At 36.3% G+C, this 26,815-nt stretch overlaps 1 long non-coding RNA gene across 1 annotated transcript in view; it reads left to right on the top strand.

Moving 5' to 3' along the window:
* The window catches only part of LOC123532477 (uncharacterized), a 34,026-nt gene extending 11,528 nt beyond the window's left edge, over positions 1 to 22,498 (top strand). The window contains exons 2-3 of the long non-coding RNA XR_008365999.1: positions 1,190 to 1,302; positions 21,883 to 22,498. This is a non-coding gene — a long non-coding RNA (uncharacterized LOC123532477). The remainder of the gene's footprint in view (positions 1 to 1,189; positions 1,303 to 21,882) is intronic.
* The last annotated feature ends 4,317 nt before the right edge of the window (positions 22,499 to 26,815 follow it).

Here is a 26,815-nt window from a genome sequence, read left to right as displayed (position 1 = left end):
TCTCATGGTGGGGCTCATTTCTTTATGTTGGTTTTCTCGTGGCACGGCTCATTTCTTAAGCCGCCACGAGAAAACCAACATGTGGGTTTGCGACCAGGATGGATCCGACCAGCCTGCACATCCTGCTCAAGTTTTTTATGTAGACTAATTTGGAACCTTTCAGATGCCTCAGCGAATAGGACTTGCAAACGCAGGGAAGACCGAGGGAATGGACTGGCTGGCCTGCTGACCGAGGGAATGGACTGGCTGGCCTGCTGACCGAGGGAATGGACTGCTGGCCTGCTGACCCGGGTGGTGGTGGGGATAATAATAGCAGTCTGCTGGCACCCCTGATGGTAATAACAACAATAATAATATCCTGCTCATTTCTTAAGTAAATTTTCCTTAAAATTTATAGTCTAACATTAGTAGAGTTTTCATAATATTGTTATCAGAGACAGGCCGCGAAGTCTGGTTGGATCCACGCTGGTCGCAAAACCACTATGTTGGTTTTCTCATGGCGGGGCTCATTTCTTTATGTTGGTTTTCCAGCTCCTCCACCAGTCCATCAGCTCCACCAGTCCGTCAGCTCCACCAGTCCGTCAGCCAGTCGGTCCTTTCCCCCGGTTGAAGTCCTCCGTCCTTTTTACGGCGATGCAAGTCCTATTCGCTGACGCCATCTGAAAGGTTCAAATTAGTCTACATAAAGAACTTGAGCAGTTTCTCGTGGCACGGCTCATTTCTTAAGCCATTTTAAGAAATGAGCCGTGCCACAAGAAAACCAGCATAAGGAAATGAGCCCCGCCAAGAGAAATCCACATAGTGGGTTTGCGACCAATGGGGATCCAGCCCAGCCTGCGCATCCTGCTCGTTTCGAAATAATTCTCTTAAGTTAATATCATAAGATTAGTAGAGTTCCATTAAATTTGTTTTTAGAGACCGGCTGCGAAATCTGTGTGGACCAAGCGGTCGCAAACCCACTATGTTGGTTTTCTCATGGCGGGCTCATCTCTTTATGTTGGGTTTTTTTTGTGGCACGGCTGATTTCTTAAGCCATTTTAAGAAATGAGCCATGCCACGAGAAAACCAGCATAAAGAAATGAGCCCCACTATGAGTAAACCAACATAGTGGGTTTGCGACCAGGATGGATGCAGACCAGCCTGCGCATCCTGCTCAAGTTCTTTATGTAGACTAATTTGAACCTTTCAGATGGCGACAGCGAATAGGACTTGCATCCAAGGAAAGGACTTAGGACACTTTCATCGAAGGAAAGGACTGACTGGTGGAGGAGATAATAATAACATGATGCTGACACACTGATGGTAATAACAATAGTAATTATATCCTGCTCATTTCTTAAATAATTTTCTTAAATTAATAGTCATAACATTAGTAGAGTTTTCATTAAATATTGTTATTAGAGACAGGCAGCGAAGTCTGGTGTGGATCCATGCTGGTCGCAAGCCCCTAGGTCAAATGGTTCTCCAGTTATTGCTCGGAAATGAAGTGTGACGGACAGACGGACGGACGGACAGGGCAAAAACAATTTTATTTGGTAACAAAAAACTATGCATGTGGTCCAAATTTGAAGCCTGTACTTTTAAAAATGTGAAAGTAGGTCACTAGGTCAATAACAAGGTCAGTTTTTTTCGGTACACAAACCTGTGCATGTGGTCCAAATTTGAAGGCTGTAGCTACAGAAATGAGAAAGTAGGTCACTAGGTCAACATCAAGGTCAACTCATGTCAAGGTTCATCTTGCCACTCAAAACTATACATGTCGTCCAAATTCGAATGATGTAAGATATGGACATGAAGATTCTAGGTTTTTCCCTATATAAGTCAATATGAACCATATGACCCCTGCGACGGGGCCATATTTGACCCTAGAGGGATGATTTGAACAAACTTGGTAGAGAACCACTAAATGATGCTACATTACAAAATATCAAAGCCACAGTCTTTGTGGTTTGGACAAGAAGATTTTCAAAGTTTTTCGCTATATAAGTCTATGTAAACCATGTGACCCCAAGGGCGGAGCCATAATTGACCCTAGAGGAATAATTTGAACAATCTTAGTAGAGGACCACTAGATGATGTCATAAACAAAATATATAAGCCCTAGGCCCTGTGGTTTTGGACAAGAGGTTTTTCAATGCTTTTTTCCTATATAAGTCTATATAAACCATGTGACCCCCAGGGTGGGGCCATATCTGACCCCAGGGAAATAATCTGAACAATCTTGATAGAGGACCACTAGATTTTGCTACAATTACCAGATATCAAAGCCCTATGCCCTATGGTTTTGGATAAGAAGATCAGAAACCGTTTAACTGTTCCTGGCCAATGCGACCTTGACCTTTGACCTCAAAATCAATAGGTGTCATCTGCTGGTCATGGCCAACCTAACTATCAATTTTCCTGACACTAGGCCCAAGCGTTCTTGAGTTATTGCCTGGAAACCATTTTACTGTTCCTGGTCACTGTGACCTTGACCTTTGACATACTGACCTCAAAATCAATAGGGGTCATCTGCTGGTCATGAACAACCTCCCTATCAACTTTCGTGACCCTAGGCCTAAGCATTCTTGATTTTATCATCCGGAAACTATTTTACTGTTCAGGGTCACTGTGACCTTGACCTTTAATATACTGACCTCAAAATCAATAGGGGTCATCTGCTGGTCATTACCAAACTCCCTATCAACTTTCATGATCCTAGGCCCAAGGGTTCTTGAGTTATCATCTGGAAACTGTTTTACTATTCAGGGTCACTGTGACCTTGACCTTTGACATACAGACCTCAAAATCAATAGGGGTCATCTGCTGGTGATGACCAACCTCCCTATCAACTTTCATGATCCTAGGCCCAAGCGTTCTTGAGTTATCATCCGGAAACGGATTGGTCTACATTCCGACCAACTGACCGACCGACATCTGCAAAACAATATACTTCTCCTTCTTCGAAGGGGGGTGGGGGCATTAATATTGTCTGGACTTAATTACAACTATGGCTGATTTTTGGCTTGAAAATGTTGTATAATACGCATGCAATTTAAATTCTAAAAATTTTGATATGTCAGTTTAACACCATTTCATATATCAATGCAGCGGATTGCAATTGCTTGCCATATACATTATTCATTCACTTCCTTTTTCAATACACATGGACAATGAAGTTAGGGAAAAACTCGTTAATTCTCGGCTTGGAATATTTAACATATATAATATGAAAAAAAAAAGATTATCAAAATTAACTAAATTGTTGGAAAACATGTGAATAAATTCTGTTTGTTTTTTGTGACATGGTTACCTGTCAGTACTGTATAGATACACTTAACATATAATGCATGCATAAAATTGTTCTTATTTTTGTCGATATTTTTTACTATTACTGTAACGAATTCATGTATTTTAGATTTTATACTTCTATCACTTTAATAAATAATCATACAATTGGACTTCTCTCCATAATTTAGCGGTACAATAATGGGAGTAAACTAGGCCTAGAGTAAAGACTTCAGTGTGTGTAGAACGGTTCTACCAGTGATGCCAACGTACATGACTATATATGGAAACCTGGAGCACCATGTTATTTGTCAATTGCTAAATATCAGATAACAATGCTAAATGCCAAACACCTTATGCAAAATGTCTTGAAAATGAAAGGACATTTATTACTTGTACTATGGAAGGCTATGAAAAGCCAGTGTACCATGCTAATTGCCAAATACTAAATGACAAACAGTTACTGCAAAATGCTATTTGCTATATGCCTAATGTCAAATATTACCTATAAAAATGGTACATTTGTAATTGTCAAACAATAAATGATAATTGTTAATTGCAAATACGAAGCAATCAATGCCAAATGCTTATTGGTAAGTACTTATTCAGATAAAGAACTGAATATATCAGTGTATAAATGCATCCTGTAAATAGTCATTGGCCTTTGTAACATAACTTTGTCTCTGTTAAAAATATTTCTTAATATTTTAGAGTGAACAGTTTCGATCATGTCATCTCATAATAGTGCGATCAATTCGTAACAGAAAATGTCAAAATACTTAAGAAAATGTGAAAAGCACCAAAATTGGCACAGCTATTTATTAAAGCATTAAAAACATTTTTTTCATGGGACCCATTTGATATCTGTTAAGATGTCCGATATGGCGGCCATTTTCCAAAAATGGCCGCCAAAACTCAATATTTACCTTAGAAGATTCTAATGAAAGGTCATTATATTTACATTCACCCCCAAAATGCACTAAATATAAATGTATATAATAAAATAAATCCTAAATTTGCATCAAATGCAAAAATAACAATTCAAATGATGTTAGTTTCTTTCTGTTTCCATGGTAACGGCAGAAATCTAACCTTTAAAACTTAGTTTAATATTATCATTGTGCAGTTTTCATATTTTAAAGAATATTTTGTTTTAATATATGTAATCTATATTATTTCACTTGAATTCCCTCCACAGCAGCATATTGAAACATTGTTGTTATTCCCTTACCAGTATTTAGCCAGATGGGGCTTATGGGTTGCCCCTGTATGCATGTCAATACGTCAGCCATGCAGAGTGGGATACTGCAATAACTTTGAAACTACAGCAGAATTTTTCATGATACTTGGTACATGGATAGATGGCAATGCAGAGAATGCCAATGTCATTTAAATTTGTTCCTGTGGCAACAAATGTTGTTGCTATGGCAACAAATAGTGCACGAATATGACACAAAGTGTCATCCTGCATTTCTTCAAAACCAGGAGAGATTGTTTCTTGAGAAATTTTACATAGACAGAGGGACAAATTGAGAACATGCTTGTTATCTTATTTTCTCCCATTGTACATAATTTTGTCCGTCTGTATGTCGTCCATCATTTGCAAATGGCGGATTCTTCAATAACTTCAAAATTGCAAATTCTAAAGACTTCTTTATGAAACCTTGTTTAAAGATGGTAAGTAATATGGAGAATGTGAAGGTCAATTAACTTAGTTGCTATATAAAATTGTAGTTTCTTTGACACCAAGTACGACAACTACCCCTTTCAGTTTGGGACTTCGAAATGCAAGAATAGATTATAGCGACAGGCCAGTAGGATCAAATGAAACAATGTTCCTTATTATGCACCCGCAGTCACAATGTCTGCGTAATAAATTGCTAACTGTGTAACAAAGAAGAGTAAGGCTGAAAATATAAAAGTTGCTTTCATGGACAACACTTAGTAACTATTCTGTGAAATATATTACTCTGAACAGTGAGCTGAAATCTGAAATAAGGTACATGTCAGATACTCTTGTCAGTACACACAAGCACGAGATTGTCGACAACTTTAGTTAACTTGCATAAGGCAGTGCAGAGCATTTCAGCACGTTTGACAAATTACGTCTTCGACAGACTTTATCGAGGTTGCAAATGCACTTGAGGAGCTATTGGTACGAGACTCGGGTACTTGAGACAAAAACTATTGGAAAGGTTCCAATATATCAAAGATCTCTCTGGTCAGCCTTATTTATCTTGACTAGGAATTTTAGGAAAGTGTTAGAACACCCAACACCCATATGTGCCCGACCTAATGGGCAACCTTTTTTAGTATGTTCAAGAGGTGTAGCAGACGATGCAGGAATGCACATTATAGCCCTAATCTATATGTGAACAGATGGTTGATCAAGCTACTTGACATGTTTTGCTGTAAAGAAGAGCATCAAAAGCCTCCATTTATACCCCAGAAATATAATACGAACAGTTTGCTTGTAGGAAGATGTAGAAAATGCATTTAAAAGCTTGATTCACCGGTAAGCGCGAGCTGTACTGGTTAGTTTTGTTTGACAAGACAGTGTTATTCTTACACTGGACTATTTAACTGGAAGTACAAATGGTAAATAAATAATATTTGTCATCTTAAAACTAGTAACTTAAATTGGTATTAAAATTGTGTTTCGAATGTACCTGTGCTCATTAGAAAAATCCTCAAGTACTCACATTTAATTTAATTTTTATTTCAGTAAAATGTCCAGAAATAGATATAAGAGCACATTTTTCTTGTAGAAATGATAGATTCTGCTCTTAATCTATACCCCCGTTACACTCAGCCACGTTCCCCCTACGTCGTAAAAACTAGCAGGACGCAGTAAGAACTTGTACAATGTAGAAGAAATACAGTAGACTCCGATAAGAACATGATAATTAATAATTATGGTCTATATGCGTGTAGAGAACGCGGTCGAATTTTGGACATGTTCAAAACAAATGTAGTGAGAACGCGGTCTAATCAGGAAGCAGGAAGGACGTAGTAATGATTAACTAAAACCTAGTAGGACATAGTACAAGCGTGGTGCGGACGGAAAAGGCTGCACAGCGTGCTCACTGCGCTGGCATTGGGTTATCATTGCGTTTTTGCTACGTCAATGGAGTTCTTACTACAACTTATCTACGCTTGTGTGCTATGACCATGCTACGTGCATGCCACATTGTAGTATACCGCATAAAGTTTTTAATACGTTCATTCGGTTCTTAGCACATCTATGTCACGTTTGCAGCAGGTTCTCGCAATGATTGGTTAAGATTCTGAAAATTAAGTATGAATACTGGATCCAATTCCCAACCACTTCGTTTTCAATCAGCAATGGGTATCGAACATCATCAGGAATTGCCACATAATCATGGACTCAGCAGCACTGGCAGCTTGTAGTGGACTTTTGGATCTCCGTATATCCTTCACACTGCTTTTGCTTATTCCACCGCAGTCTCTCTATAAGACTGCTCTTTTTTCTTCATTGGGGCGTTGGGGTGGGGTGGGGGTCGTCGTTTATTGTAATTTATAGTTGTTGAGTGTAGATGCGGACACAATTATGTCAATATAACTTGCAGAAGGAATGGAAAAAAAGAGGCGCATGGCGTAGTATTTACAAGTAGCCGACAAATGCAGTGAAAAGGTGATAAGCACATGGTTAAAGCATGGTAAGCGAGAGGTGCAATCTGACTGGTCGTACTAAGAATGTAGTAAGAACACACTGGACGTGAAGAAGCGCGTGGTAAGAAAATTAGTGTGAACGTGTTAGACCCCGTGAGAACCTGGCAAGGATGTTAAAAGCGCGCAGTATGAACTTTAGAAGTGCACATTTTTCGAGTTTGATCCCCGTCCCCACCGCGTCAAAATTTTCAGGAAGCAGTATGATCTTCATGGTCTTTGAGAGTGATCAGGGCATTAGTGACTGTACATTATATGCTTATGACATTAAACTATAAAACCATTGTTATGGCACAATGTGCTACAATTTGACAAAAACAGAATATTACAGGGACATGCAAATGTAAATTTGATTACGCTGATCAACCGGCAATGACTTTTTCCCAAAGAAATCTTGATGATCTGACAGGCCAGGGATGTTCACATGGTCTATCACACTAACATAATTTATGAATTATATAGTTTTATTAAGTGTCATTAGTTCTCTTAGTGTAAATAAATTGAAATGAATACAGCAACACTTACAAATTCTGAGTCACGAAAACTAATGACAAAGTGAAACACATGTCATTTATTCCACTAATACACATTACAGATTAAAAACTTTCTTGCTCAAACTCTGATAATTCGAACACCATTCTTCAATTAATCTATCGCCAGGTCCCAAACAAATTCCTTTATAATATATTTTTCGATCACTCATACTACCGATAATTCGAAAAAAATTTAGTCGATCCTGATGGGTTCCAGTTACCGAAGTTCGAATGTATTTATAATTAATTAATTTACAATTGTTGTAAAGTTCTGCACAGGACTGTTGCCATTTTAAACATTCTTGATATGCCAATTACCATTATATACTATATTTTGATTCATATAAATGCATTATGACTTTTCTTCTGCTTAATAGCACATTTTATCCAAGGGAGACAACTTTTTTCATTTTTGTTGGAAGAGCGGTATTTTTGTTAATATAATATGTTTGGATTTATTCAGGCAGATGATTCTAGCTTATAATACTGATGACTGTAAGTGTCAGTAGAAATTTAATATATAATATTATGTATTTTTGAAAATATATACATATATGGCGGCCATCTTGGATTTTTCGGCCATATTGGATTTTTCGGAGTGGGTCTCATGCTCATTTTTAGTATTTTGCCCTAAAGTAGTTATGTACCAAGTTTCATGCTTTTCCCATTTTCTGAAGTATTTTTACACCATTTTACTGTACTATAACACTATGAACATGTTATTGCTTCAAATCAGGCTGATAGAACTTCATATGTTTTCACGTGATTAAAAGTAACAGTCATTAGTGTAAGGGATACAGATTATTAACTCACAAAGTTAAAGCATTTGATGAGTAGTATTTGTCATTTGGCAATAATTATAGGCAATTCGCAACTGCATTGTCAGACCAGTAGCCTTGACGAAACTTCTGGTTTGTCGCAGATATGACCTCAATGCCCCAATACAGTTTCTGGTGCGCTGAGGTATCTATCGGCCAAGTCGCACCTCGCTCACGGTAATGCCTTTTTACATCTCCGAAGTATATGCTCCGCAGTCTAATCCTCCTCACCATATGAACAAGTTGGCGATGGGCCAGTCTGTATTTCTTGTACATGTGCATGCATTGAGCTTGATGTGCCCCGAGTGAAGCCTGACCAACATCACTTGTTCAAGGAGATGAAAATCTTCTTTCTCTATCCTTGGTCTCGTTAGTGCCTTGATGATAGTGACTTTCTTCTTGCAACTCACAGGTTTTGTTGGTTGTTCTGACTGAGCTTCTACCTTCGCCAGTTGGTCTGCCTCTTCATTGCCGGCAAGTCCACAATGGATGTAATCCACTGAAGTGCTATTCTGCAGGTTATACTCAGGCTTTGCATTCTCCAGGCTAGTGCGAAGCTTTATTTTTGATCAGAACTTCCATAACAGACAGTGCATATGTGAGAAAGACGACTGAGGAGCTTTCTTCTGCCGAGTCTTCAACCACTGAGACGGCCTTTATGAGTGCTTCAGTCTCTGCCTTGTAATTGCTGCACTGTTTTCCTGTGGCTGCATGTAGAGTTTTTATGACATTTAGCATCTTGTATACGGCATTTAGCAATCTGACTAAGGTACTTGATCTTCTAAATGAAGATCTGAGAACGACCCATTCACATTTGTCTTCTGTATATTTTGGATTTCCAATATTGCTATTTTGATTTTCGCAAATCTATTTTGATTTGAACCGATCAGACTTGTTCGAATGTCAAAGTGTAAGAAAATTGCAGCCAATCCAGGGCTCGAACCCGGGTCTCCGTTACAGAGCAATGCCCTCCGCGACTAACGTGCCTTTTTCACATAAAAATTGTAGATATAAAAACCCAGGTTTTTTTAAAGCTTGCGAATTTGTAATTAGCTTTTGTTGGCGGGAAAGGGGTCGTTAGAAAAAGGCTTAATAGCTCTTGTCAGTCCTATGCGTAGGTAAAAAATATGTCTTTAGTCAACTGCGCATTTATATTTTGTATGAGCATTTAGTTTAAATAGGAATTTAAATATTAAGCTATTGACATTTGCTTTAACAACTTCTTATTTAGCACGGGCATTAGATAGCGCATGGGTCCTCAGACTGGCAGGGACAATGAACCCCTGTTATGAAAGAGAAGTTCACCAAGCATGTAAGATGATGTTATTATCTGTTACTGAAATTAAAAAGTAGTTCCTGTTGTTGTGGATCTTGTATAGGGTTCATATATGATGTGAAGTATAGTTTTGGGTTTACGTATTCTTTATTGATTGAAAAATCTAGATTACTTTCATTGTGATTTTCTGCACATGTATACGGTTTCCTAAATGACAAAATTTCATGGAAGTTTTTCAGATGGGAGTTTTTCAGACAAATAATTTTTTTTTAATATATGAAACCTAACATCTCAATATATTTTTTTTTCATTTTGGGAGAAGACATTTTAATTTTTTTTTTTAAAATACTATTTATAGTGTTTTTTATATCACGGAAACGCAAAAAAGCACTGAAAGAGGTCTCAAAAATTTAACTGACAAAATGAAAAAGAAATGTAACCTTTCCTTTTTTTGGTATTTTTCCCTTTAAAGAAAATTTGATTCAATTATGTGAAATTTTGGAATCCGGAAACATCGAAAAAGTTGCAATAAAGAATAAATCCGCATGGATGTCTAGGATTTATTATTACCAATTTGAGTAAGGGGTTAGGTGCAGGGGGGGTGGGGTCAGGGGATTGGCCTCCGCAGTTATTAAAATTAACACAAAAATTCGCCTTCACTATCCTAATACTTTTTATTTTTTTTTTAAAAACAAGATTAGGGTATTGTATTTTTTCAATGTTTAGATTTTTAATATAATCTAAAAGTAGATCCCTGGAAGCACCGAGAACTTTGCAAAGTAAAAATTGCAGACTCGGTTTGAGGGGTCTGTTCATGAGCAGTAATGGAAATGAAACCCTGCCCACCCCCCCTGCAGGGGCTTTAACAGTATCAATCCGAATTAAAGATTGAAAATAAATATCCCGAAGGACCAAAAAAGTAAAAACACTGAGATGAAGTCGGGGCATTTTTTAGGGTCATCTGAAAAACGTCTTTGGATTTCTTTTTTTTTAAATTTGTCAATGAACTGTAAACTGTTTTGTTTTTAAAAATAATAGAAATATTGACTTATGAAGCAACAAGCGGAATGAAAATGTATAAAGATAACATGCAACTTCACTTTAACATTGTTTTTTTCTTTGTAAAGCTCAGAGAGTTATTGCTACTACAAACAATTACATGAAAAAAAACGAAACTTTAAAAAACATTGTTTTTTTCATTTTAATTTCCATCCGGTCTTATACAAAATTATAGTACTTGATAACATACCGTTTGTGTTGTATCCCCCGGAAAGTGTTTTGATAATACAGTTTTAACAGAGTTAAAAATAACGACCCACCCCAAAAACAAAAATACGTAAAACATTTTTTTTTCGCATTTTAAAAACATCGACATTCTTTCTACATGAACATTGCACACTCGGTAGTGAGAACCGCTCTACACACACGGGGGGCCTTTACTCAAGGGCCCAGTTTACTCCCTAATGGTTTTCCCCTGAAATTTTGGGGGGAGAAACCGGGGAAAATGGTTGTTATTAAAAAAATAGAAGTGTCAAAAATAAAATCTTCATTTCGTAACACCGCCTGTACCCATAACTTAAAATTGTTAAGCGACCCACCGTGCCAACTGGTGGATGTAAAACCAAACAACTTTTTTTTCTGTGTAATTACATGTATAAAGGATGTTCTGTTGTTTTTCTTCTCCATTGATCAAGTTAATTTTTTTCAAAATGTTTCATGGTTTTAAAAATATCAACCCCCGTGTTTTTAGGTGGAAAAACCGAACAAGGCAACTTTTTCAATGAAAACTTTTTCAAAAAACTTTAAAAATACTCTATGCTTTTTAGCCTCGACCCATTTTGGTTTGAAAAGCAAAGAATACTACTTAAAAGCCCTTTTTTCCTAGTTTTAACCCCCCTACATTGACACAATACTTTCAAAAGTACTGACGGAGAAAAAAGATAAAAACCAAAATTTGTTTTGAAAAAACCCAAACCGTTTACATAGGAAAAAAAAAAACCCAATTTACACGAAATTGCGGTCGGATAAACACCCAACGACTAGTATTTTTAGAAAAGAAAGATTGCATGTCATGGCTAATTATTGTAAACTTCTTTATAAGCTTTTCTTCAAACTTTGTCATTTTTGTACAAGAGTTTAGTTGCCCCCTGTACAGCAAATATTTTTTCATAATTTTGATTTATGCAAATGCAATGTTTGGAAAATTGGATAAACCTAAAAAAAAAACCGTATAAAAGTCAAAAAAATTAATCAACAACACCACACACGCCACACACACACCACACGTTTCAGAAGAATTGTGTTTTGTTTTAAACTTGTATAAAATTTTAAAGGGAAGATATGTTTAAATGGGGTTAGATTTATGATTAATTATGAAAAAGCTATTTTTCAGATGGTAAATAGGGGAAAAAAAGTGGTGTGGGGGTGTGGGGGGGGGGGGAGTGAGCATGGACACGACGGGGTCGGGTATCCCTACTTTTTTTACTTGTCCCCGGACACTTAAAAATCCACTTGTCCATACTAGTCAAATTTCACTTAGATACAGATGCTTTATTTGCTTTAATGTGCTTTAACATACATGTATTTGCATTTCATTACAGCTGTTTTACCTTTGTTGAGCTTATTTACATGTGTTTGTCAGAAAATAGCTTTAAGCTAGTGTTATATGTTTATACTTTTCGGACGTTAAATAAATCTGCTTGTATCTAAATCTTCTCTGATATTTTAAACGCATCCTTACTATATCTTATGGGACTAAATATTTCCCAATTTGGAAAATTTACGCATCAAAATTTTCAATTTTGGGGTCATAGGCTATGTTCGCAAAATAGCTAGAAAAAACCCTGAACTGAATGCACGTACTTATTACTAAAATTGCAGGTGCTGACGACAATTAAGAAATTAAGCAAGATATTTAGAATATAATCACTGCAAACAATAGGTATTCATAACTTAAAGAAAATTTGAACAAGACCGCCGCCAAGCGGGGCAATATATGCCCAAAGGGTTACATCAGAGGATGGGAGTAAAATTTCAAGAACTTGACTGTTGAAACCCAAAGGACAAGAACAACAAAAAGAAAAAATTCCAAAAATAAAAATTCTAAGTCCAAAAAGAAAATTCTTACCAGGTAAAGTTATGTCAAAATACATCTAAAAATTGGATGTACCATCCATGCTGTACCACAGAAAAGTGGTCTCGTTTTTTCCCTACGGCCAATAATAAAAAAGTTTCAAAATAAGCTATTTATAGTAACAAACAAGAGTGCCAGAATGTCACAATATACGCCCGTCACAGCAAATTTCTTTACTCTAGCACCTGTATTTGCAAATGGAATCTTAATTTTGTGGTTGTTTAGTAATCATTGTAGGTCATTTGTTTTTCTAAGTCCACAAAAAAAACTCCTTACCAGGTAGAGATACCTTAAAATACATCTAAAATTTGAAAGTAACATCTATGTTGTACCACAGAAAAGTGGTCTTGTTTTTTCCCTAAGGTCAATTATAAAAAAGTTACAATATAAGTTATTTATAGTAACAACTAAGGGAAGTTAATCTTTACTGGTCGGGGCCACCAACCGGACACTTTTAGAGGTTTTTCGCCATTTTCTCTTTCATTTCCTTCATTACAACTGTGAAATTTCACATGAACATAGTTAGGTGCACCCTCAAGAAGAAGACTTACGGTAATTTGTTTACCCCTAACGAATGATTAATGCCCTTTCCAGGGCCGAATGTAGGGTCAACTAAACTACTTACTTTCACTGCTTGGCAGTACCATATATCGGGACATTTTTTTTACAACTTATGGGAACCTCTGTACTGATGAGATTTTGCTATGTGATGTGAAAACGAGTCAAAGTATTCATTATTGGCCTGAAAGATATAAAATTTATTCAGATTTTTTTTGTGTGGAAAACTGCTATATGATAGTAAGAAATGCAGTGCGGATTTCCAAATCCCCCATGATAGTTTATTGCTTTAGTATGAATGACGAAATCAAAAAATGAAGTTTCCTCCTCAATAAGTTATTTTTGTCAGATATAATTCCACATCATTGTTAAAAAATCAGATGTGTGTTTGACTTAAATTGCTAAAATTACAGCAAAATTTAGCAGCTATGAAACTGTCCGGTTTGGTGGTCGTCCGGATTTGGTGGTCCTCAACCAGTAAAGAGAAAAAAAAAAAAAAAAAAAAATTACAAGTCCACACAAAAATAAGGGAAGATAATCTTAAAAAAAAAAAAAAAAAAAAAAAATCAAAAAAAAAAAAAGTCCACACAAAAATCTTTACCAGGTAGAGATTGGTCAAAATACACCTCATAATTGGATGTAGCATGCATGTTGTACTACAGAAAAGTGGTCTCGATTTTTCCCTACGACTAGTAATGAAAAAGTTACAATATAAGCTATTTATAGTAACAACAAAGGGAAGTAATTCTAAAGAAGGGAACTGCGCATGACACTTCGTCTCATGATGGTGTATAATTGTGCCAAGTTACATCAAAATCCCTCCATGCATGAAGAAGAAATGCTTCGGACAAAGTCATTCTTGTATCTGACCTTTGGCCTCTAAGTGTGACCTTGGCCTTTGACCTAGGGACCTGATTCTTGCGCATGACACTCCGCCTAGTGGTGGTGAACATTTGTGCAAAGTTATATCAAAATCCCTCTTATAATGCATGAAAAAGAAATGCTCCGGACAAGGTTTTCATTCTTGTATCCTTTGACCTCTAAGTGTGACCTTGACCTGAGACCTAGGGACCTGGTTCTTGCGCATGACACTCCGCCTCCTGGTGGTGAACATTTGTGCCAAGTTATATCAAAATCCCTCCATGCATGAAGAAGATACGCTCCGGACAAAGTCATTCTTGAATTTGACCTTTGACCTCTAAGTGTGACCTTGACCTTAGAGCTAGGGACCTGATTTTTGCGCATGACACTCCGTCTCATGATGGTGAACAACTGTGCCAAGTGTCATCAAAATCCCTTCATGCATGTAGAAAATATGCTCCGGACAAAGTCTGTGGACGCCGCTCGCCCGCCCGACAGGGGCGTTCCCATAATACGTCCCGTTTTTCAAACGGGCGTATAAAAAAACCTTGAAGCAAGTCATCCAAAACATGCGCTATGCACGTCGCTTCAGTGTGGTGAACATTTGTGCCAAGTTTCTTTGAAATCCTTCAAGCAGTTCAAGAGTTACAGAGCGGACACAGCAAAGCCATATATGACCTTTCACTCCAAAGTGTGACCTTGACCTTGAAGCTAGTTATCCGAAACAAGCACTCTGCACCTCGTCTCAGTGTGGTGAACATAAGTGCCAAGTTTCTTTGAAATCCTTCAAGCAGTTCAAGAGTTACAGAGCGGACACGAAACACACTGATATGACCTTTGACCCCTAAGTGTGACCTTGACCTTGAAATGAGACATCCAAAACATGCGCTCTGCACGTCATCTCAGTGTGGTGAACATTTGTGTCAAGTTTCCTTGAAATCCTTCAAGGGGTTCAAGAGTTACAGAGCGGACACGAAATTGCAGACGGATGGACGGACGGACAGACAGACGGACGGACACCGAGACCATAACATAATAAGTCCCTTCGGGCGTATAAAAAATCAAGTTTCTAATACTAGATATAAAGTAACTTTGGATAAATTCGACGGTCGTGTATATTCGACACCTTGAATTAATATCCGTGTGGAAAAACCCATAATGTTCTAGAATAATTCTTCTTAGGTAATTTATATGACGTCATATTTATGTATGACATCATGAGAACATTTTGATCACACAGGTGCTCTTTCCTTTTCCGATACGCTCATCGGGTAACTTCGACAGTCAAATTCATTTTGAACGAAAACCGCAGTTACAGTTTTCTGTAAGAATGGTCAGCGAACCAGTAAGGTATGTAAAACTATTCTTACAACTGCATTTTGACTTTATTTAATCGAAATATAAACAGAACTATATTTGATGTTGATGTTTAGAAACAAATAGTATCCCATGTTTTCAAGCATGACCTTGGCTAGGGCCGGTGACGAATTTGCAAGACAAGATATAACATTGTCGTGCAAATTCGTCATACTATTAAAAATTATTCGATTATATCTCCTTTAAAGGATATTTACGGTACTCAAGTGGTTTATGCGTTTTTTTACCAATCCGAGCTTTCCTAATTTTGTCCACACAGATTCTTAGAGTATGTAACCTGAGCTGACGTCGCTAATTACGTCATTAAAGCGCACCTGTACATTTAATTAGCGTGCACATAATTACACCTGGGACCAATATGAATATATGACAATTAATTATCAATAGACAATAAAAATTCATGCAAAGTGTAATATATTGATTAGCATACAATAAGAACATATCATCGATCGTTATTTAAAACAATCATAGCCGAGTACTCCACATATTTTAGTAACAAAAACCCTTCTATCAGATTAAAATGTCGGGACAAATTCATGCAAAATGTTGCAGCTACTCTCAGTCAAAACTTGCTTCCGCCGTTCAGATGGTAGAAAATGGTACCATGTCAAAAAAGAAGGCAGCAGCGAATAAATAAATAAACATCATTAATGAGGCTATATCTTATATTGTTTCCCGAAAGCGTTTGTATAATCTACTGAACAATAAAGATTATTGTTTGTTTTACTTTTTATAGCTCGAGTTATGAAATCTGAAAAATCAGAGCCTACTCGTCAGCATAAAACCATGTGTTATGTCTGTTGTGAAATTAGCTGTTTTTAATATAGTTCTACAAAAATGATTAATGTTCAACTTGTATATATAATAAGTTTTAAAATTCATCAGGGTGCTGAATTTGCCTGAAAGATGTCGAACTTACATGACGACAACAATCAGAATAAAATCCATCATATTGACGATGTAGATGCAAACACTCGGGGCAGCATTTTATACTGAAGACGCAGAAAAGGTCTACTTTCGTTTTCACAAAATGTTCACACCGGTCATTCTGCAACGAAAATTGCTTCACCATTTTTATGCTTTAAAGGTGTCGAATATACCCGAAGTTACTCTATATCTAATACCTTTTGAAATATGACAAAAGGAAGTTTTTTGAGTTTCTGCAATTACCAGCTTCTGTAGCCGTTTCCATGGTTATGGCACACCGCTAGATTTCTACGAACGATCTAAAAAGTCAGTTCTTACTTTACTTAATTGTTTTATCATAGTAAAAATGTTTTATATGATGGGTAAATTTAAGTATGGCATATATTTTGAAAGATTCTTCGTATATATCCCCTATAGACTAAATTGGTGTATATGTGAAAATTGTCAGTGAATGAAAAGTATTTGATAGAAATTTAAAAAGCTGAATGTTTTTGAAAAGAGAATACATTATTATTCTGATTTATATTAAAGAAATCTTGGAAAGTTTGTTAAGATGTGGATTTAAACTTATAATGTACAAGGTAGTCTGAAAGACAGCTAAATCCCCCGCCACTGCTATGGATAGTGAAAGGGTAAACCTTTGATTTTAGCTGTGACCTTGACCTTGAACTGACATAGCTGACTCATAAATTCTGCACAACGTCTTGATGAGGTGATCATTTGACCAAAGCTTCATGAAAATCCTTCAAGGGGTTTAGGAGATACAGAGCTGAAACCTTTGACCTTCAGTTGTGACCTTGACCTTGAGCCGACATGGCTGACTCATAAGTTCTGCACATCGCTTTGATGAGGTGATCGTTTGACCCAAGTTTGATGAAAATCCTTCAAGGGTTTTAGGAGATATAGAGCAGACACAAAATGGAAGGCTCAAACCTTTGACCCTAAGTTGTGACCTTGACCTTGAGCCAGCATGACTGACTCATGGGTTCTGCACATCGTCTTGGTGAGGTGATCATTTGACCCAAGTTTTATAAAATTCCTTCAAGGGGTTTAAGAGATATAGAGCGGACACAAAATGGAAGGCTCAAACCTTTGACCTTGAGTTGTGACCTTGACCTTGAGCCGGCATGGCTGATTCATGGGTTCTGCACATCGTCTTGATGAGGTGATCATTTGACCCAACAGTGTCCGACAAATCCATTGCCCGGAGCCCGCGGGCTACCAGAAATTTTCGTCGGGCTACCAAAAAAATCCCGACGTAAGCCCGCCTGGCAACCATAAATTTAAAGCTTTAGTAGCCCAGTCATTGTATATTTTACAAAATTAACATCTGGTTGTTTCCTCGAGTATAGCTTGCAATAAACAACAACTGGCCATAAATCCCAACTTATATCCAATTTTGATTGTTTGTTCGCTAATGAAATCCAAAAAAATACTGAAAATAAACCAACTCGTTTCTATTTTTAGCAACATTACGGTCTGCACCTTGGCAAAAATTAAATACATGATTCTGCCAGAAAACTGTATTTTTTGTACGTAAAAACATCTCAAAACACATAAATACATTACCATTTATTGAATAAAGCAACGAAAGCGTGTTGACAGATAGTTTTTACGTCATTAAAATCAAATGTCACATATTTTCGCAACTCGATTTTTCCCATTCAGTGCACACAGTCACTCTACTGTTTGGAAAATGAAGTTGTTATTGGCGTGGAAACTTACTGAGTGTAAACAAAAGTTTTAACAGGACAAAGTAGTAGTTATTTTTTGCAAGGTCTGTCTAGAACCAGCAACTTGGAAAAAAAATTCTCTAAATTTCAACTCGGGATACTTAAGATTTGTTATTATGCATCTGAATGCTTACCATAAAACTGGAAAATAAAGTTTTAAACTAATATGATTAATTTTGACAATTCACCATGTGAAAAAATTCTAAAATTGACCAGGAGCCCTTTTCCAAAAAAACCTAGACTAATATGACAGGAATGTGTCTGCGGAACTGGAAACAAACAAACAGGTTTATTTTGATGTTTTTAAATTTTTAACCAAACATTGTTTCAGACCCCTTTGATTCTCACATCTCAGTAAGTCGGTTTCGGATGGAGCAATTTTATACTTTCGGGGTTTAAATTTTTCGGCAACTACAAAAAAATGCTGGGCTACCAGAAAAAAATTCTGCCCAAGTTTTATAAAATTCCTTCGAGGGGTTTAGGAGATATAGAGCTGACACAAAATGGCAGGCTCAAACCTTTGACCTTGAGTTGTGACCTTGACCTTGAACCGACAAGGCTGACTCATGGGTTCTGCACATCGTCTTGATGAGGTGATCATTTGACCGAAGTTTCATGAAAATCCTTCAAGGGGTTTAGGAGATATGGACCGGACATGATTTTGTTATGGACGGAAGGACGGACGGACGGACACAGACCATTCCTATAATCCACCCGCCACGGCGGGGAATTAAAAAATGACCAAAGCTATCCTGTACACCCTAAATCAGCTCATATGTAAACAACGGCGTGGAGAGAAAAAACATATAAATTTCTATGAAAAGCGACTGTTTTAAGAAGAATAGATGTTTTCTGTCTGATATACTGAATAAAAACTACAAAAGTTCATTTTTAGCTCACCTGAGCACGAAGTGCTCAAAGGTGAGCTTTAGTGATCACCCTGTGTCCGGCGTCCGTCGTCGTCCGTCGTCCGTCCGTCCGTCCGTCCGTCCGTCGTCAACAATTTGACTGTTAACACTCTAGAGGTCACATTTTTGACCCAATCTTAATGAAACTTGGTCAGAATGTTACCCTCAATAAAATCTTGGTCGAGTTCGATATTGGGTCATCTGGGATCAAAAACTAGGTCATCAGGTCAAATCAAAGGAAAAGCTTGTTAACACTCTAGAGGTCACATTTTTGGCCCAATCTTAATGAAACTTGGTCAGAATGTTACCCTCAATAAAATCTTGGATGAGTTCGATATTAAGTCATCTGGGTCAAAAACTAGGTCATCAGGTCAAATCAAGAAAAGCTTGTTAACATTCTAGAGGTCACAATTTTGGCCCAATCTTAATGAAACTTGGTCAGGATGTTACGCTCAATAAAATCTTGGACGAGTTCGATATTGGGTCATCTAGGGTCAAAAACTAGGTCACCAGGTCAAATCAAAGAAAAAGCTTGTTAACACTCTAGAGGTCACATTTTTGGCCCAATCTTAATGAAACTTGGTCAGAATGTTACCCTTAATAAAATCTTGGACGAGTTCGATATTTGGTTATCTGGGATCATAAACTAGGTCACCAGGTCAAATCAAAGGAAAAGCTTGTTAACACTGTTGAAGCCGCATTTATGACTGTATCTTCATGAAACTTGGTCAGATTGTTAATATTGATGATCTTAAGGTCCAGTTTGAATCTGGGTCATGTAGGATAAAAAACTAGGTCACCAAGCCAAATCAAATGAAAAGCTAGTTTACACTAGAGGCCACATTTATGACCATACCTTAATGAAACTTGGTCAAATCTTGATGATCTATAGCTCAAGTTCAAATCTGGGTTAGGTGGGGTCAAAAACTAGGTCACTAGGTCATATCAAAGGAAAAGCTTGTTAACACTCTAGAGGCCACATTTATGACTATATCTTCATGAAACTTAGTCAGAATGTTAAACTTGATGATCTTTAGGGCAATTTTGAATCTGGGTCATGTCGGGTCAAAAACTAGGTCACCGGGTCAAATCAAAGGAAAAGCTAATTAACACTGTAGAGGCCACGTTTATGACCATATCTTAATGAAACTTGGTCAGAATGTTAATCTTGATAATCTTTAGGTCAAGTTTAAATCTGGGTCAGATGGAGTCAAAAACTAGGTCACTAGGTCATATCAAAGGAAAAGCTTGTTAACACTCTAGAGGCCACATTTTTGACTATATCTTCATGAAACTTAGTCAGAATGTTAAACTTGATGGTCTTTAGGTCAAGTTCGAATCTGGGTCATGTCTGGTCAAAAACTAGGTCACGGGGGTCAAATAAAAGGAATAGTTAGTTATTACTTTAGAGGCCACATTTATGACCATATCTTAATGAAACTTGGTCAGAATGTTAATCTTGATGATCTATAGGTCAAGTTTAAATCTGGGTCAGGTGTGTTAAAAAACTAGGTCACTAGGTCAAATCAAAGGAAAAGCTTGTTAAGACTCTAGAGGCCAGATTTATGACTGTATCTTCATGAAACTTAATCAGAATGTTAATCTTGATGATCTTTAGGTCAAGTTCGAATCTGGGTCATGTGGGGGCAAAAACTAGGTCACCGGGTCAAATCAAAGGAAAAGCTAGTTAACACTTTAGAGGCTACATTTATGACCATATCTTAATGAAACTTGGTCAGAATGTTGATCTTGATGATCTTTAGGTCAATAGGTCAGGTGAGCGATACAGGGCCTTCATGGCCCTCTTGTTTTGAATTGGAATGCAGGAAAAATTAGTTAGCTATCCGCTATACCCTAAAGCACTGTACTGTTCTGTATACCAACAGATCAAAATTAAAAATAAATTAATAATTAAAAAGATAATCAAATATCAAAAATAAAACAGCCTAAAACTATTAACAGGTCTGATTCATCAGGCTGGTAACATTGCCTGATCGGGCTTATGACACAAAAAGTAATATTTCTTGAAAAATAATGAAGATATTTCTTTCAAACTTGGTCCATTTATAAAGTATAACAAATGATACAAATTAGAATAAAAATAACTTGGTTGCCTTCAGGTTTGGTAGAATTATTTCCCCTTTTCAGATTTTTATGACGCATAAAAAACAATGTTCTAATGCTAAGTTTAAAACTAAAAAGGGTTAAATGGCTTTCTAATGCTCTAAATTATTGCGCTAGTACATGAATGTAAACATTTTACTCTGCTTTCACTTACAACATTATAGAGAAATGTTAGTTAAAAAATTGCTCATACATCTGCACTATCTAGAAACAAAGTATTTACCCTAAATAAATAGAATAAAGGTATTGGCGCACAAGTTTGGAGCAATAAGCCATTGAACCCTTTTCTGTTTTAAACATTGCATTAAAACATAATATTTTTGAACTTCAAAAATTATGCATCATAAAAATCTGAAAAAGGGAAGTAATTCTAACTAAACTGAAGGCAACAAAGTTATTTCTATCTTGATAAGCATTATATGTAATGGACCAAGTTTGAATGTTTACCAGCCTGCTCAATATTGTAGAAACCACGCCATGTACCCGGATAATCTTAACTCTGTTCAGCGACCCTAACTCAGTGCCAACACGGCGGATGTAAAGCCGATACAACCTTGTTTTCTGTGTAATTACGATGTATAAAGGAATGTTTCTGTTGTTAAATCTATCTCCATCGATCAAGTGTATATTTATTTCAAAATGTATCATGTTAAATATATCAACCCTTGTGTTTTCAGGTGGAAAAACGACGAACAAGGCAACTTTTTCAATGAAAACTTTTACAAAAAATCTTTAAAAATACTTCTATGCTTTTGATGCCTCGACTATTTTGTTGTTTAAAAGCAAAGATATACTACTTTATTGGCCCTTTTACACTATGTTGTTAACCCAATACATGTTGACACAATACATGTTCAAATGTACTGACAGGGAGAAAAGGGATAAAAACCTAACTTTGATTTGATGAAAACCGAACTCAGTTTACATGAGGAATGGATAAAAACCTAACTTACACAAAATTGCGTGTCGGATAAACACCTAACTGACTAGTATTCTATAGAAATGAATGAGTTGACATGTACATGGTCTGATTATTGTAAACATTACTTTATAAGCTTGTCTTCAAACTTTATCATTAATTTTACAAGATGTTATATGTATGCCCACTACAGTCAAATATTTTTTCATAATTTTAATATTATGCAAATAGCAATGTTTGGAAAAATCTGGATAAACCCTAAAAAATAACTCAGTATAAAAGTCAAAATTATTATATTTATATAAGAAATTATTAAATACCACCGATGTTCGAAGTTCTGTAGTCCCAAACCCTCTCTCTCACACACACACACACACACAGAGTTTCAGAAGAATTGTGTTTGTTTCAAATCTTGTATATCGTATAGTGTAAGATATTTTTATAGAGGTGTTAATGGAATATTTTTGATATTGTTTAAATGGGATTAGATTTATGATTAATTATTAAATATATTTTTCAGATGGTAAATAGGGAAGAAAAGTATGTGTGTGTGGTGGGGTGGGGGGAGTGATGCATGGACTGACGGGACAGGGGTGTGGGTATCCTTACATTTTTTTACTTGTCCACAGACACTTAAAAATCCACTTGTCCATAGTCAAATTTCACTTGCTCTAATTTGTAATATTAAACCTTCATGAAAGCGCAGATAGACTGGAGATCGAGTTCTTTATTTAGGACAATGAAAAGAAAAGCATATCACAGTAATTGTAGTAAAAAATAAGCTGTTGAAATATTCGCCTTTTAACGTTTATAAAAGTATGAAATCGCGTAAGCAGTGTTCGGGATCTTTTGAGGTCATGTCCGAAACACTGCCCACGCAATGGTGCAAAGCCAGATGAATTCAGAGAAAGACTCTTAAAACGTTCCGACTTGTTTTAGTCATTCTTACGATCTCTGTGTGCTTTTGATTTTAATTTGGCTGACTACTGGGTCAAATATTTCCTTTGACAGTGACTTATTGTCTCAGCAGTTGGAATTCTACTTACAAACTTGTCATAATATTTTTTTAAAGTTGTTTACGTTTCTGATGTCTTCAAATGTCCTTTTAGTTCTCTGTGTGTAACCCTTGTTTTCCTTTTTTAGTTTTAGTTACAGAATGCTATATGCTAACGAAGCAAATATTTTTCTTCAGCTACTTTAAGTAGTTCTTATGTTCCCTTTAGCATGTATATGATTTCTTCTTTTATGTTTTTTTTTTTTAAATGCATGTTGTAAAATGTGACTCTTCTTATTTTTGTGTAGTGTCAGCTAATTCTTTTATGTTGCTTTAAATGTGCTAAATCTGTATGTGGTAAATTACTTTTTCCTTTTATTTGCTAGTACCTATGTGCTATTTTGTTTTAATGCGCTGTAACATGTATGTGATAATTCTTATCTACTTAGAGCCAGATGCTTTATTTGCTTTAATGTGCTTTAACAGTCATATTTGCATTTTATTACAGTTGTTTTACTTATGTTGAGCTTATTTACATGTGTTTGTCGGAAAATAGCTTCAAGCTAGTGTTATATGTTTATACTTTTCCGACGTTTAATAAATCTGCTTGTATCTAAATCTTTTCTGATATTTCATCATAGTCACCGAGTTACAGTGTGCGCGAGACCTAGTCAAAGAGCCCATTATTTTTGTCACCTCCATACACTTGAAGCAACACACAATCTAAATGATATTTTATGTTTTCTCATTTTATACCTGAAAAAGTATGCTTGTCCGCGGACACACAGAATGAAAAATGCACTTGTCCGCCAGCAAAAAATCACGAGTTGGACATAGGAACCCCACATCCCTGCAGGGGTGGGTAGATCAAAGAACTTCGAGCATCAACAGTCCATAAAAAAGCACAGACGAACAGCCGTTTTCGTTTGGTTAGGTGTTTATCCATTCTAAGTTCATATTTATCCAGCACTGTTTCCTATACCAGTTAGGAATTATTGCAAATTTAAACCCGCCTCATAATCAATACAATTTTTAAGCTATAAAAATCAATTTCAAACTTTGATACTGTTAAACATTGTCAAAGAGATATTTATGGAACTAATACATTTAATAAGTAAGGTCTTACTGCAATTTCTGGTACTTTAAAACAGTTAGAAACATAAAACATGTTCATTTTGAAGACTTTTTTGAGTAAATTTTAATGAATTCCTGCCACATAATGTGACATTTCGATTGAAATATTTAGTACACAAAACATGTTATCAATACAGGATATTATGACTATCAAAAGTTTTACGCCAACATTGCATACTCATATAAAAACACGAAAAAAGACCAGAAAATTAACTACATACATAGTCTTTCTGTCAGCCATGTTGGCACTGAGTTAAGGTCGCTGAACAGTTAGGATTATCTGGGTACATAACGTGGAAACACCATTTCTTTGACATTTCATTCATTGTAATGTAAAGTATATTAGCTACAGTAAAATTGGTACGTTTTTTTTTTTATTTAAATAATGAAATACTCACGCTTTGCTGACAAAGTGCTGTAGTGGACTTGCTGTAGATTAGTCCAAATAATTGTACTCGTGAGTTGAATATCGTTATATTTTTTTGACTTGTCGATATCCGCCTCTCTAGGTAGACAACGTAAAATATCAAAATGTAAAATTGGTCTACCCGAGGTCTCATTATTTAGACTAGCTGTAGATAAGTTCCAGGCTTAACACTTCCGCAAAACAGGCACAAAATAAATGGTTGAATAGTATGCAAAATAAATAATTCACATCCATATCCAAAGAATTAAAATTCCATATTGACACAATGATATAGTTTGAGAGGTTAACACTGTTGAAAAACTCACAAAATAAACACACAAAAAATCAGTTTACATCCATATCCAAAGAAGAATCATTCCGTGAGCAGAAATTTAACTCATTTTCATATTTCCTTATTACAATTTCGGCAAAAAAATAAAAAAATCACTAATTATTTCATGAATAGGAACTTGCACGTGGCATTTTGTTACGCTAAATTGGTCAATTAAAGCCATGCGCCTAGAACCGGTAGGCCTACACACGCTTCTTTTAGGTAATATTATGTCACTAAACACGATCTGTATTTAACCTTTCTACAGATAGGACTATTAATTATGACCAAAAAAGACTGCAGCATCAATAATGTCATAGCGTACAACTACATCTACATCTACATGTTACTTCCAACAATTATTAGCGATTATGACTGGAAGGCGCTAGTCTGCCTAAAAAAAAAATTAAAAAATGAGAAAACTCATTAGGTGCAAAGAATAAAAATTACTACAGGTGCTAAGTTAAAAACATAGTGAAGGAAGTTACTGCAGATGTACAGTAGCCAGCCGCTCAGCAAATATGTTGAGGCTGGGGCTGGACTGTACATAGTGAGGAAGGCCATTCCATAGTCTGATTGTACGAGGGAAGAAGGAGTTCATGTGGTATTGAGTACGGGACTGTGTAATTAGGTAGTTAAGGTTTCTGGTCGGAGTTAGGTGGTTATGGTCGACGCATACAGGATTCGTTCGGATTTTTGTAAAAATAGATGAGAGAAGATTGTATGCGCCGTTGTTCTAAAGTTTGCCAGTTTAGAGTGTTAATCATCTGGGTTACACTGCTTGTATAATTATAGTCGTTAAAGATAAACTGTGCAGCTGATCTTTGCACTTTTTCGACTTTGTATGAGAGGGACTTTTGCCAGGGGTGCCAGATGGATGAGCAATACTCGAGTTGTGGACGGACATAGGTGTTATAGGCTTTCTCTTTGACCTTTTTGTTTGTTGTCTGAACATTTCTTTTGATGAATTTAAGAGAGTTAGTTTGCTTTAGAGGAAATAGTATTAATATGTTCAGACCAGTTTAAGTCTTTAGTTAGTGTAACACCTAAGTAAGTAACTAACTATAGTTACCATAATCGCATTCATATTTTGGATAAAGTTTTATCGTTGCCCTCCATGTATCATGTACTGTATTATGTCTTAGTTATATAAATGTATTGTCTCATGTTTTTAGCTCGACTATTCGAAGAATAAGTAGAGCTATCCTACTCACCACAGCGTCGGCGTCGGTGTCGGCGTCGGCGTCACACCTTGGTTAAGTTTTTCGTACCAGTCCACATTTTGACAAAGTCTTTTGAGATAAAGCTTTGAAACTTTCAACACTTGTTTACCATCATCATGGCCAGTTATAGGCAAGAGCACATAACTCCATCAAGGATTTTGGCTGAATTATGGCCCCTTATGACTTAGAAATCATGGTTAAGTTTTTCGTACCAGTTCATATTTTGACAAAGTCTTTTAAGATAAAGCTTTGAAACTTTCAACACTTGTTTGCCATCACCATGGCCAGTTATAGGCAAGAGTATATAACTCCATCAGGGATTTTGGCTGAATTATGGCCCCTTTCGACTTAGAAATCTTGGTTAAGTTTTTCGTACCAGTTCATATTTAGACAAAGTCTTTTAAGATAAGCTTTGAAACTTCAACACTTGTTTACCATCACCATGGCCAGTTATAGGCAAGAGTACGTAACTCCATCAAGGATTTTGGCTGAATTTATGGCCCCTTTCGACTTAGAAATCTTGGTTAAGTTTTTCGTACCAGTTCATATTTAGACAAAGTCTTTTGAGATAAGCTTTGAAACTTTCAACACTTGTTTACCATC

This window comes from Mercenaria mercenaria, chromosome 11, assembly GCF_021730395.1.
Source record: "Mercenaria mercenaria strain notata chromosome 11, MADL_Memer_1, whole genome shotgun sequence".
NCBI classification, from domain to species: domain Eukaryota; kingdom Metazoa; phylum Mollusca; class Bivalvia; order Venerida; family Veneridae; genus Mercenaria; species Mercenaria mercenaria.
Note: the sequence above shows the minus strand (reverse complement) of the source record. Positions and strands in the feature narration are given on the sequence as shown.